Below are 13164 nucleotides of genomic sequence, written 5' to 3'. Positions count from 1 at the left end.
TACACTCCACTCATACACCGGGGTCTGGGGCAGGGTCCTCTTGTCCGATCGCCGGTGTTCCTGACCCCTGCAGAAAACTCCCTACTGCCTACCCTCGGCGTCCACAGGGGCTTTTATATGTGGAGCGTGGAGGACTGGGAGGTACCACGACGCACCCTCATTAGCCCTCTGCCTGCTCACGTTTAGGGAAGACAAGAATGGACCCCTCCTTCTTCCAAGCAGGAAAAAAGGACAAGAAGTGAAGTGGTAAAAGAAGCAAATCCCTCCTTCTGTAAGGCCAGAGTCAGAGGAAACCCGATCTACACAGCATCAACCAGGACTTCCAACACTATTCTTCTACTTCCTTGTTGTTTTATGTTCTATTTAGTCTTAATCCTTCTACTTTCTGCTGATTTGCTTCCATAAATGTCTTTAGTTTATCCTGCACATTTTGTTTGGTTTGTTTTACTTTCCAAGAGGGTTTTACGGCCGTGCTGTCAAGCTGTGAACATGTGCTGAACACGGCTCTGTTGTTTGATGTGTTTAGCTTACTTTGACTTTGTCTCATGCTGATTTAGTTTGACCTGAAACTTCCATTGTTCTCATACACCACGTTCAGCTTTGCTCATCAGCTCTTGGCCTATATGTGCAGTAATTGATTCCAGTTATTTTCTTCTGTCAGGAGTATGCACATGGCACCTTCTGTTCTGTATTGTCCTTCGTATATTCCTGTGCAGTGCTTAAGATGAATAGAGTTTATCTGTAACTTGTCAGAAAAAGGTTCATTATTTGTCAGTGACTTCTCAGAAGTAATTTGGATTGCTTAGTGCACAATGTAATTTGAAATGCTACACGACATAGTGCACTGTGAGGCCTTAAAAAGAAAAATAACTTGTCATCCACATAAATATTCAGCCATTGTATAAGCCTCACATATTGTTTGTGTCATGATTCAATAAGTGTGTTTGCCAAGGACAAAATAATACAATTAATAAAAACAAAAACTAAATTTCAATTCTTAGTCTTTTTTCATTATGACATGTGGCACATTTCTGGATTAACAGTGGATGCAACCAGGTCACGTGACTCATTTGGAAACAATGATCTCAAGGAGATCATTGATCTATACCACACAAATATATTTACTAGAGTGCTACCATCAATAATAGACATGATCTAAACTTGAATGTCAATGAAATGATCTGATGATGTTTGAGTTTGATAATTAAATATGTTTTCTTAAAATGCGATTATTCTGTTACTGAAAGCACAAAACAGAGATGAACATCTCTGACCTCCTGCAGTGGTCAAGGCCTGATGAAGTTAGTGTCTACCAAAGTTTAACCGTCATGTTCCCTATGAAGCAACCAGATGTTGCATTTTTACACAAGTTGAGGAGCTCAACTTGCCCCTTTTAGAAATACCTGCACAATTATGGGGTCTGCAGACGTTATGATTGTTATTGGCAGTCAATAATAAAAGCCCTTTTTAGCGGCCCCCAGTCCAAATAAAGGTTTATACGGACGATCCCCTGCCTCCCCCTCAGAGGGTGTGAGCGCGCCGGGGTGACTGCAGGTGGGCTGTAATTAAGGTCAAAGCACACATTAAGAAGCAGATGAGCTGAGGGAGACAAGCGGTCGTGCCATCTGATCCAGAGGAGCAGACACGTAGCAGTGTGCAGCCTCTAATCTCCTCCTCTGAGCGCTCGCTCGCCAGACACCTCCACATTACCCATGAGCCTTCACTGTGAGCACACATCATGGAATGCTCTGCCTCTGAGAACAAGAGAATAGAGCAGAGGAAAGGAGAGGAGAGCAAAGCAGAGGAGAGGGAACCGCCAGCTCATCACTCCCTCACTCACCTCTGATTGGATCATTGCAACGTCACTATTCAAAATACAACCCCATGTTCAGTGTAACAAAGTAATCTTTCTGTGAAAAAGAAGTCCCGTCTGCTCCAGACCAGTCTTTATTTGAACTAAATGCTATTTTCAGTAGACACTAAACAGTAATTAACCAATTGTATGCAAAGAGCCTGCCCATACATCACAATGACCTGAGTTGTGCATAACACATGTAGACGAACAAAACTGAACTTTATTCACAGGGCGCTTGACTGTAACTTTCTGCTCTCAGTTACACATTTACTTCACAATTAAATTTGTTCTTCAACACTTGGAGCTGAACAAGTCTTGGAAGGGAAGTGAGACGTCTTCAGCTCTTCAAACTTAGTCCAATTGTCTAATCGCCTTTTTGCAATGGACCTAACCTGGATCATTAAAGGAATAGATAACTACACTACAGAGTCTACCACCGAGTACCACCAAGAGTCTGTGGGAATTAATGAAGATCCATTTTGAGTGTATACAGTGGTAAACAACAAATGCATTGACTTTGCAATTTAAACTCTAGAGAGACCTTTTCCTTGACTGACCTTAAGGTCACGAGGTTAAGGCTGATTGTAAATGATTAAGGCAGCGTTGTTGGTTTTGTTTAACCTTTTAATTGAAGAGCATTCTTGGAGACACCAAGAATGCATTAAACAGACAGTAAATGGTTGTATACATGTAGTGTTGTGAGTGTTGCTCTGGTCTAACTTATTGCGAGGTTAAATGAGTCCTTTCAGACTGGAGTGCATGTTTGACCCAGGCGCATTATGTACTCTACACACCTCTATATCACTACATGCTAATTACAGCTTCTGCCAAAGCCTGGTTCAGTAAAGGCACAGTGATTAGTAAAGCAAATAAAATATAGTCTGTAATTTCCGATTTTTGTCCAACAAAGCAGCTGGACACAACAAATGTTTTAGATTCTTGGCATCAAATGCGTGAATGTAGAGTATAGGGAGTCACATGATAAACACAGGTTTGTTGAAGAAAAAACTTTATATAAAGCCTTAGATGTAAAACATGCTGTTTTTGAGACAAAAATAAAGAAACTCTGCATATTGTAGCTCATTTATGTTACAAGAGGGAGTTGTGTATGTCTTCGCCACAGGTTTACCCACTGCATAGTCTGTATTGTAGATGGTAGACCAATCTTCAGCCAAAAAGTAGATTATACTACTAGGCAACTAGTTGTTCTGAGCTAATGCTCTCCACAATGACGCAAGTGTATTTTTGCAAATTTAAGTTGATGCTGATTACAATAAACATTCAGCTGACTACACAATGGTGCACTGCTAGCTCAACTGCTTGCAACTTCACTGTTTTTTGCATAGTAGCACTAAAATAAATCACAATTTGAACCTCAGGCAGTGGACAGAGAGCTGCAGGCGGATGTCACTGACAACATGAAGACTTTACAAAAGACCAACCACCGGGTGAGAACAAATGGGAATTTAGACTGGGTTTCAAGAGAAAAGGATTTGACTTCTCACGCCTGGGGTCAAATATTCATTATTTCTAGATGTGACATGTCACTTGTATGATTGTATAGAAATAAAATGTTAAACCCATATTTCAAAACATTCTCCATGGAGATAGATATGTTTAATGTCATACTATGGAATATTATAGCCAAAGGAACAACATTTCCGTGGAAACAAGCTGGAGGAAGCCCACTCTGAGGCCAAAAGTCAGGTTTGTGGAGATGCAAGGCTGGTCACAGTAAGTCCCATATTTTTTCTGAGTTTTAAGTGCAATAAACACAACCAAATATACACTGTTTAAAAAGATTCATACTATGGTTTTAAAATTGTTAACAGGTACTAATACACTGGATGAAATGAGTACAAGCAGAAATGACTGCCCTTTTGTTGAACTTCATACAGGCTACTACCATCAGATTATTAAACAATATACAAAGATAATATAAGACTTAAATGTGGTAACAGTTCTTTTAGTTAACATTTTTGAAATATTTTCTCATTGAAACAGCTCCTTCGCCATTTCTGACAAATGACACGGTTTGTGCTTTCAAAAGACCAGAAGGTAAGCACGCAAACACTCATTAGAAGCGCTCAAGTCCACACTTTTGTCTCCAAAGTGCTTGTCAGGTTTAAAAGATGCTTTATCTATTCAACAATACAAGTTTACTGCCCTTTTCACTGTAGTGGGTGCACACTGCAGGTGAAGAGGGTTTGGAAATTTCATATAGATTCAGTAAAATAATAAATAGTAAATATAAATCAAATAGGACTCCAACTTTTCACTTATTTTAGGCATGTATAAATTAAGCATTTCACACATAATCATGCCCAATACAGAATGACTAGGTGCCATAATAATAATGCCATAACTCCAATTCAATAAATGCCTAATGCTGAGCATTAAAACTGAAAATAACAGTGGAAGTCCACTCCAACAGAAACCACGTTTCACGTGATAATTCATTGTCAAATTACGTCTCACCCACCAAAACTAAATCAGTCATGTAAATATCCTTTTGGACTTCTGAGGTGTAGAAGCAGGTTGCTGAGGGAGGTCCGTCCAGATGTTTTCCCCCTGGTAACAATGAGCTCTTCCTCATTTAAGTTCCTGCATCGTTAAAAACACATTTGACCAAGTTGAGAAGGTGGGTCAAAAATGTGACATTGACACATGGTGGAGAGGTGATATCAAACTTTCAACAAACTTTCTAAATAAATAAAACTACACAGATTAACTTGAAACTTGAAAGCACTTCATGAAGATTGAATTGACAAAAAAACCTGTATTTTGTCTTGGACTAAAATGCCCTAATATGACACTGGTGCTGGAGTCTTATGTAAAACAGCCTGATCATCATTTGACTCATTCAGTCTGGGATGTTGGGTTTACCTACAAAGTCTATGGATTACATGCATCTAGGCTGCCAAAAAAGCCAATCAGGAGAGAGGATATAAAGGTACTCGCCCCTTCCTACTCACACCGCTGATTTGGCAGGGGTGTCAAGTCAAACCTGTAACTAACTCTAGCGGTCGCCAGCCTCGGGGAGCACGTGATTGGCCTGTTATTACTGTGCATATCTTGAGGGACAAAATTGCGAAATCAGAAGGCCAGGATCATGTCGATCGGCTGCCTGACCAGCCAGTCCCTTCTAAATTCTGTTCAAATGCAGGGACAGTCCAACCACAGCCACGAACTTGTACCATGTGTCTCTCAAATACAGAAGATATCTCCAGGCAGTTCCTAGTGTCCTTCAGCGTTCTGAGTGGGTTTCCTCACTACTTTTGCCAGATTGTTCCAGAAGAATAAAATAATTAGTTAAATGGACTAGAGTCTTCCTCCATTTTGGAGATACTGAATAATATTAGTCCAAGATTACAAAATAAACAAGGAAAACATTTTATAGAAAGAATAGTGTATAGGACAAAGGAGTGTGTGCTTTGGCAGAGTAGTGCATTTTCCAAACAAACTGAAATAGAAACTATCATTACACTTTGCGAGGCCTGTCTGTCTGCCAGCCTGTCGCTCCCACTGATGCTTTACTTCTTTTGCCCTCTACCTGCATGCAGACTACTCCAGATCTGGTCATTTCAAAAACATGAAACAATCCACACAGGGATTTGGTGTTGCAGCAAAGTTACAGAAAGCTGTTACAGAAAGCTTCCTGAGTCAGGAAGGAATGCTACGATTATTACATTAAGAGCATTCGTCTCTTTTGTCTCAGCCAGAACATTCCTAATCATAATTCTACAGTCCATCAAAGTTTCTGTGCGTACATGTTTTGACATGTTGGCATTTTACATTTTATCACTTAAATGATGTATATGTACACAGGAAAATTGATAGAGCCCTTTATTTCATGAATAGAATAAGTCAGGAACAGTTCTTGTGCCCTTTGCTGGAGCCAGTGGGGAACGTCAATAGTAAATGGTCGCTGCCAGTGAAGCAGTGCAAATGACATTAACAACAAATGCTAAGTTGGACATTAGCAATGGATATATTTGAGATGAAGGCCTCTCAAGCTCTTACATAATGAAATGAATGAAACTCCCAGGACATGGATATTTGATGTACATTGGTGCTTTCAGCTCTTGAGCAAAACACACAGCCTCAGTACGCAGGATGACTCAAACTCTCGAGAATGAATCAAAACACAACTGCAGGTATGTGTTTGATGAGGGCACATGAAGACGTGGTGAAAAACTCCTCCAAAGTCCATTGGAACCTCATGGGAATGCAGGATGAAACTTAGGGCTACAGTAGCAGCCTCTTTGAAGTGGCAGTCGCGGCACGTTTGCACTTCCTCCTGTGTTGTAAAACTCAAGATACACAGCTGTCTGTCATCATACGCAGCCAGGAGTCCTGAGTGTGTGCGGGGATGACAAGCTAAGGTTACCTGCTGCTTTCTCATTACCACCTCTAGGACCCAAGCTAATGGCCAAGTTACCGTGTGTGTGCGGAGATCTGTGTGTAAAACAAGTCCTTTATGAACGGAAACGCTTGCCTGTTTGAACTTAACGCTACTGGCAAAAAAGAGGAAAAGTCTATTTTATTTTATATGTTTGTGGATGTATATGTATGTTTGTGTCAAGGGCCACCTCATTAATAGTCATTTACAGCCAGGGTCCTGATGGCGAAAGCAGAAGGGTCTTAGCCAATAAAAACAGTTCCGCCTCTTAGAACATTTTATATATGAGCATGGCAACAATTAGATTGAATAGACTTTTAGGGGAACCTCAGCATGGTGTATCTGAGCAGTTTCTAAGGTTGGGGTCTCCCTTAAATGGGATAAAGGTAAGTCTACTACAATAGTGATGATAGCAACACCTGCTTTAATGCTAAGTGCAACTTCTTTTTGTCATCAGATTTTATGAGAGAGATTATGAGAGGGTAAGTTAAAGACACGTTATGCTTTTGTCTGTAAATGTATAATCTATAACACACACAGGTAATTGTTTGACATTTGTTCATTTTTAATTTATATAAAACTACTTTATAGAAAAAAAACAGATTAGTTTGACTTCTTGTTGAAAACAGCAAAGCATGTTTCTTTCCCTTTGCGGAACATGAAAATTAACAACAACAGTTAAAGGGGCAGTCCAAAATTTTAATTTTGGACATAGGACCTGATTTCCTAGTTAGTCAGAGTGTTGGAGACGTGTGGAGACACTTTTTAAAATATTTCATCCAGTCCTTGTATTTGCAGAGGTCACTGGTGCTAGGCTAGTGCATGTCAATGGCCATAGTTATCCTGCCATAAAAACAGTCTTACCCACTCCACAAAACACCTGAGGCAAAACAGTTATTACACCAGATTATTGATATAAATGTTTGTGTTGATAGAATAATGTTTGAAATAAAACTAACCTTACGTCACATGAATCACTGCATGTTGAGGGACTATTTTCTCAGTAGCAGCGGAATTTTACTTTACTGGTAAGGTAGGTGGTAGGTGATATCAGTCCGCCGCTGCCAAGCTTTCAATCAGGAAGTACAACTCGCTGCTGCTGCTGCTCAGACATAAATCCTTCAAATGCAAGGTTGGTTTTACTTCTAAAATTATTCTATTGACACAGACATTCACATTGACAGTCTGGTGTAATAATAGATTTGTTTCGGGTGCTTTGTAGAGTGAGTTAGTGGCAGGATAACTATGGCCATTGACATGCACTAGCCTAGCACCAGCGACCTCTGCAAATTCAAGGACTGGATTGAATATTTGAATATTTTAAAAAGTGTTTCCACACATCTCCAACACTCTGGCTCACTAGGAAATGAGGTCCTATGTCCAAAATTTCGGACTGTCCTTTTAAACAGATGAATCCAGTTAAATCCACTTGTGAAATAATCTCTGAAAATCTCAAACTCTGCTTTTCGAGGAAAAAGAGGGAACAAAGTAAGTATGTATAGGTGGAATGGTGTATTGAATGCAGATGAGCAGAGTACTCAGACATATATGGATCACTCAAAATAAAATGTTAAGTGAGTTAATAATGAGGGGCAACCATTATCATGTGCTTACAAGCTCTTAAAGTTTATTCATAATATGTCTCCTTTAAGATTAAAAACACTGTTACACAAGCCATGTTAAGAATAAGACTGTTAACTGTCGTGATCTTATTTATTGTCCTGCTTAAAGTGTCAACAAAATATTTTCATCGTGGGTTAGACTCCATATTTCTTAGGACTTGTATATGAGAAAGTGACTCCCAACTTGAAGCAGGATTTCTGAGTTAGAATACAAAGCTCCAGGCCCTCCTCCTCTTTTGCTGCCAAGGACCCATAATTGAAGGCTTCGCTCTGACTTGGGAAGCATTCGGAGATGCTGGAGAGAGAGGCCACGTCCACATGTGAGTCACAGCTTTTCTCTCTGCTCCTTAAATCTGAGCTCTCTCTCTTTGTCAGGGAGGTCAGACTGAACCCAGCTGCAGCTAACTTCCACCAAAACACTATCACACTTAGCATTAGCAACTTAGCCTCGATCAGTGAGGGTCTTTAGATGAACGTAAGCAAGACAATGATTCTTCCTCAGTGGAATTACACGTGAGGCAGACATTAGCAGACGTCGGTCTGGTTTGATGTGTTTGCCAAGATAAACTCAGACAGACTGAGAGGTGGGTGTCTGGCATCCCCTTTTCTGTTAGGACTAAATGACACGCTGCACAGACAAGAATCTTTATCAGCAAGTCAGGAGAACATGCTAAACAATAAATGTCAGAACATATAACATAGACGTTTACAGTGCTTTTATTTGCTCTCACCACAAAATCATGGGGTTTACATTCTATGTGTGAGAGGTCACCAAGTACACATAAAAGAGAGTACAAGCCAACAGCGTTTAAACATAAAGTCTACCACTTTGCTACAGAATGCCTCAATATAGTTCATAACCAGGATGCCCTTTGTCACCTGAACTGTTTGTGAGGAAAAGTAAATTGATCACTGGGGCATTCACATTTGCCATCTGAATAATTACCCAGATAAACTCTCATGTAGGCATATCAGTTTCTCAACTCTAATAATGCAAACACATATGTGTTTATGCATGGCTGTGGTAGCTTTCAGGGCTGTTAGTTTGTGAGAGGAAGGGGCGGAAAAGCAGGGTCAGGCCTCACTCTGGAGCCTTCAGAGGGGAATGAACACAGTGTGTTTCTCTTGACTTGTACTTACTCTGTTTCCAACATGTGAAGAATATCAGGCCCATCCCCCGCCTGGACTCAGGCAGACACGCTGAGGATGGAAACTATGAGCTGTGCTCTGCTGCCAGACAGCTCTCAGAAAAATGATCAACACACAGAGAGTCTGAGCTTCTGCAGTGCTGTTGTGTCCACTGTGCTTCTGCAACTTAAGACTTTATCAGAGGCAGATCAGGTTACACACATTAGCACATACAGGTGACTTATTTGCTACAACAAACTACTTGTTTTGTTCTTGTGAGAATAAAACTGATAGAGCCATAGAGTCTATCCATCCCATCCTCTCCCATAAGAGTGTCCAAACATGATGCCCTTCCCAGCACTAGCAGACATGTACTTAAGTACATAGGGGTGCTAATTAGCATCAAATGTTCCCATGTAACCAAAGAGAGTCTGTATTTCAAGAAGAAAACACTGGTGATGTCAGCTGCATTTTTTTCCAAGCAACAACTAAAGAGGCTGTATGCAAAGAATCATGAGTATATTGTGATTTTGTGGACATAAGATTTGGTAAAATGCAGCTCTTGGTGAGATCAGATGAGTGAGTATTTGGACTACCACCTGTCGGGTCCAGACTTTGTAATGTAGCACAAGTCCTTTAAGAGTAGGCTTGTGTACAGTTAAGGACTTCAGATGCTTCAGATGTTCTAAGATCACATTAATTGCATTCATTTCAGGCTTACCAACATGTATTTATACAGTAGGTGTTTAGGAAATGCACACATGCCGCTGTCCCCTCAAACACTGTGAGACCGCACTGGGTGTGTGTTAAGTGTGTGTCATAAGTCGGTTGTGTAGTTGTGAGCTGTGCACTTCCTGAGCAGTAAACCCAGTGCCTGCAGCCTGCCTCCACACCTGTACATGTGCCGCTGTGGGCCCACCTGATGTCACGGTGGGTTGTGGCGCCATTTGCATACTAAAAACAGGCAGCCTGCTGTGTGGAGACTGGAGACGCTGATTATGCTCAAACTGGTTTTGTTAACCACTGGCATGCTAACTCACCAAGGTAAGAGAAATCCTATGTTTCTGTAGTGTGTGTATTGTAATGCACAAACATGGCAGACTTCTAATTTTAAATAGTGTCATTAACATGTATTCATAAATAGTAATGCTGTCACAGTTTAACTATTTGTAAATCCAAATTATTTCATCCTAAAAAGATTTACCAAAAGTGTAATTTATTACTATTATGAACAGAGGAAAAGCCACCAATCCAATGTTTTAAATTGGGCTTTTATTAAGTGAAAACCTGAATTCTTGCATTGCAGTTCTTGCAGTGAAATATGTATTACTTGCATTAAGTAATAAATATATCACATAAAATGACAGGCCTATTGATCCACAAGGGGAATTAGGCCTACTTAGATACAACAACAACATAATAAGTGGCATATTGTAGTGAACAGGGGGGCCTCCTGCAGATTTGGGGACTGAGCTCCAGGTTGGTGCACATTCTCCCAGAAGGAAATGGAGCAATGACATAAGCAGGAGGGTCACACACATGGGATGTTATGTCCACAGACTGGGCCCAGCGCCATTAGCTCAACAGCACCCAGTGCTTTGTTAGCACTGTTAGCAATACTAAGTGCTCTATTATTCACGCTTTTCTACACTTGTGTCATTTCATCTGGCGCTGTGAGTTTCTGCTCCCAAACGTCTGCACTGTGAAAACCAAAAAATATTGAAGTTTATACTGAATATAGCTTTCTTTGTTTCTTTGAGTTTTTTGTTAACTAACTAACAGTAATTTAGCGAAGAACATATGGAAACACTCAGATCTGTGTTGCTGTGGTTACGCTTAGACAGGACGATGTAAATCAACCCCTACTCCATGTCCAATGGAGGTGAACGGCATGATGGGAAAGTTCATTTTGACGCTATTTCGAACATATCAGCAGGCCTATGTTTAGTTGGAAAAAATATACCTATAAAGTTGTTTCATTTAACACTGTCCTGGTTATGTTAAGTCATGATTTTGTCCACTTTAAGTCTGTTCAGTCTGGATTAGCAGGCTCAGTTCAGTGTGCTCATTTATTTATTTAGAGACAGCCCTTTGTGTTGATCCATATATTTTTCTTTTGGACTAAACAGAATATAATTATGTCAATAAACTGAAAGGTCTGTTATGAGTTCATCCATCTGTATATAAAGCTTATAAAGACACTGATGCTCATCCTAAGGAGCAGAGGCCAAGGGTCAAAGGTTATAAAGTCTTGGTGGGGCCAGGCCGTTCCTCAGCCTGACTCCATAAAGCCTTTACCAGTCGTTCAAGGCGCCTTGCTTTATTCTTTTAGGTTGTTTTTTTATCACTCCAGTTATGACATGGGTGGAGCAGTGGCAGCCTATAAATGTTTAGGTGATATGGACTTTTTGAGTTGAGTTTTCTGTTTTAAACATTTTAAAGATTGTAGGATAGGCAAAGGGACAGCTGTATCTTGTCAGTTTTTTGTGAATGGGAAGTAGGGCTGCACAATATACCACAATCAAATAAAAAAGAGTTGAGAAATGTATCATTTTGCAAAGACTGTAATTTTTTGTAGGTAATAGCCTGTGGTTTAGACCTCTACAAACATGTTCTGCTATTAATGATTATCACTTAATATTTCAGTTTTCTCTTAAATGTTAATGTTCCTGGGTGTGTTTATAATGTGGACTCTGGCCAGAATCCTACTTTTTGAAATCTAATCACAATCATATATATGAAAATGTATTTCAAATCAAGCTGTAAAGATATTAAATTGTATAAATTGTTCACTCTCCACATGGTAAGCTCATCACTGGAGATGACTGGGCCTCAGAGGTCACTGACCCCTGAAGCCTGTCAAAACACAGTCAAGTTAGAGCATCTCCTCTCCACAGCTCACAGATAATAGTTGGATAATGTAAAGTACTCCATTACCCACAAACCCCTTCTGTACCAATGTGTACAGTAGGCAGTCTTTAATAATATGAGTGATCTAAAATACACACTTTCAAAAAGCAGAGGTGTGAGATCATATATGTTCAGAAAATGTTTACTAGTCTAAAGTCTGATTCTGAGTTTACTCAAACATTGATCAGTACATCACAGTATAAAGGGTCTTCATTTCTTCATTCAGTTGTAACTTTATGCCACGTCCAGAGCTGTGATGACCTGTGCCAATATAAAATGGTCCATAGCTGCATCTGCCCTCTGGCCAAAATAGTAGATTATCACCAGAACAGCTGAAGAATGAATGAAATTGACTATTCTTATTGGGTCTGTCGGTAGTTTTAGAACTGCTGACTCATCTCTAAATCTTATAGAAGTTGGAAAATTAACTGCTGCATTATTTAATTGTTATTCCCACAATGCATTACAAAAAGACCATTTTTGCTGTCAGTTGGACAATGTAGTCTTCATTTGAGTGTTTTTGTATTAGAACTTTTAAGACGTGTGCACATGGGTGAAAGTTGTTGAATAGTACCTGCAGAGAAAGATCTGAGGAAAAAAAGTTTGTACATGTCTTGGGTCTTCTCTCAGCCCTCGGGCTCAAGCTTCACTTTCATTTTGTCTGCTTACTTTCATTGCCTATAACTCATCTTGCCTGGTGCCACTTAAATGCGTCTGACAGGTACAGGTGAATGCTGTTCTCATGTGGTTGTTTTGATGATAACATGTCTGCATTGTGCTGCTGAGATGTTGGACATGGCAGCTCTTAGCAGCTCAGAGCTCAGAGCTTAGAGCTCTCCTCTCAGATCTTTACCTCTGGTGACCTCCCTGTGTCTGTGTCTGTGTCAGAAACGGAGCCCAACACACAAGACAGAAGACGTGGCAGGGTGACGCAGCAGCAGATCTGGACCAGCCCGGCTGGGAGGAGGCAGCGCCGCTCTATTTTCTGCTCTGTGGATTTAAACTATAGTCTTTGTGGTACTTTTAACCATTGAATCAATTAGGGATTTTAAAGTCACACAGTAACAAGCAAAGTTAAGTCTAGTTCTGCACATGAAATCAGTGCCTTCACCTTATTCCTTCAGTCCAGGTGTTCTACAACATGGTAAAAGAAATCATTTTGTGATTGCCTGAACAAACAAACAAACAAACAAACAAACAAACAAACAGTTAAAATGCTTTAAATATTTAAATATCAAGATGTAATA

The sequence above is a fragment of the Boleophthalmus pectinirostris genome, unplaced genomic scaffold (genome assembly GCF_026225935.1).
Source record: "Boleophthalmus pectinirostris isolate CB_2022bp ecotype Guang Dong unplaced genomic scaffold, ASM2622593v1 HiC_scaffold_17, whole genome shotgun sequence".
In the NCBI taxonomy this organism is placed as follows: domain Eukaryota; kingdom Metazoa; phylum Chordata; class Actinopteri; order Gobiiformes; family Gobiidae; genus Boleophthalmus; species Boleophthalmus pectinirostris.
The sequence above is the reverse complement of the archived record's forward strand: the minus strand, read 5'-3'. Positions refer to the sequence as shown.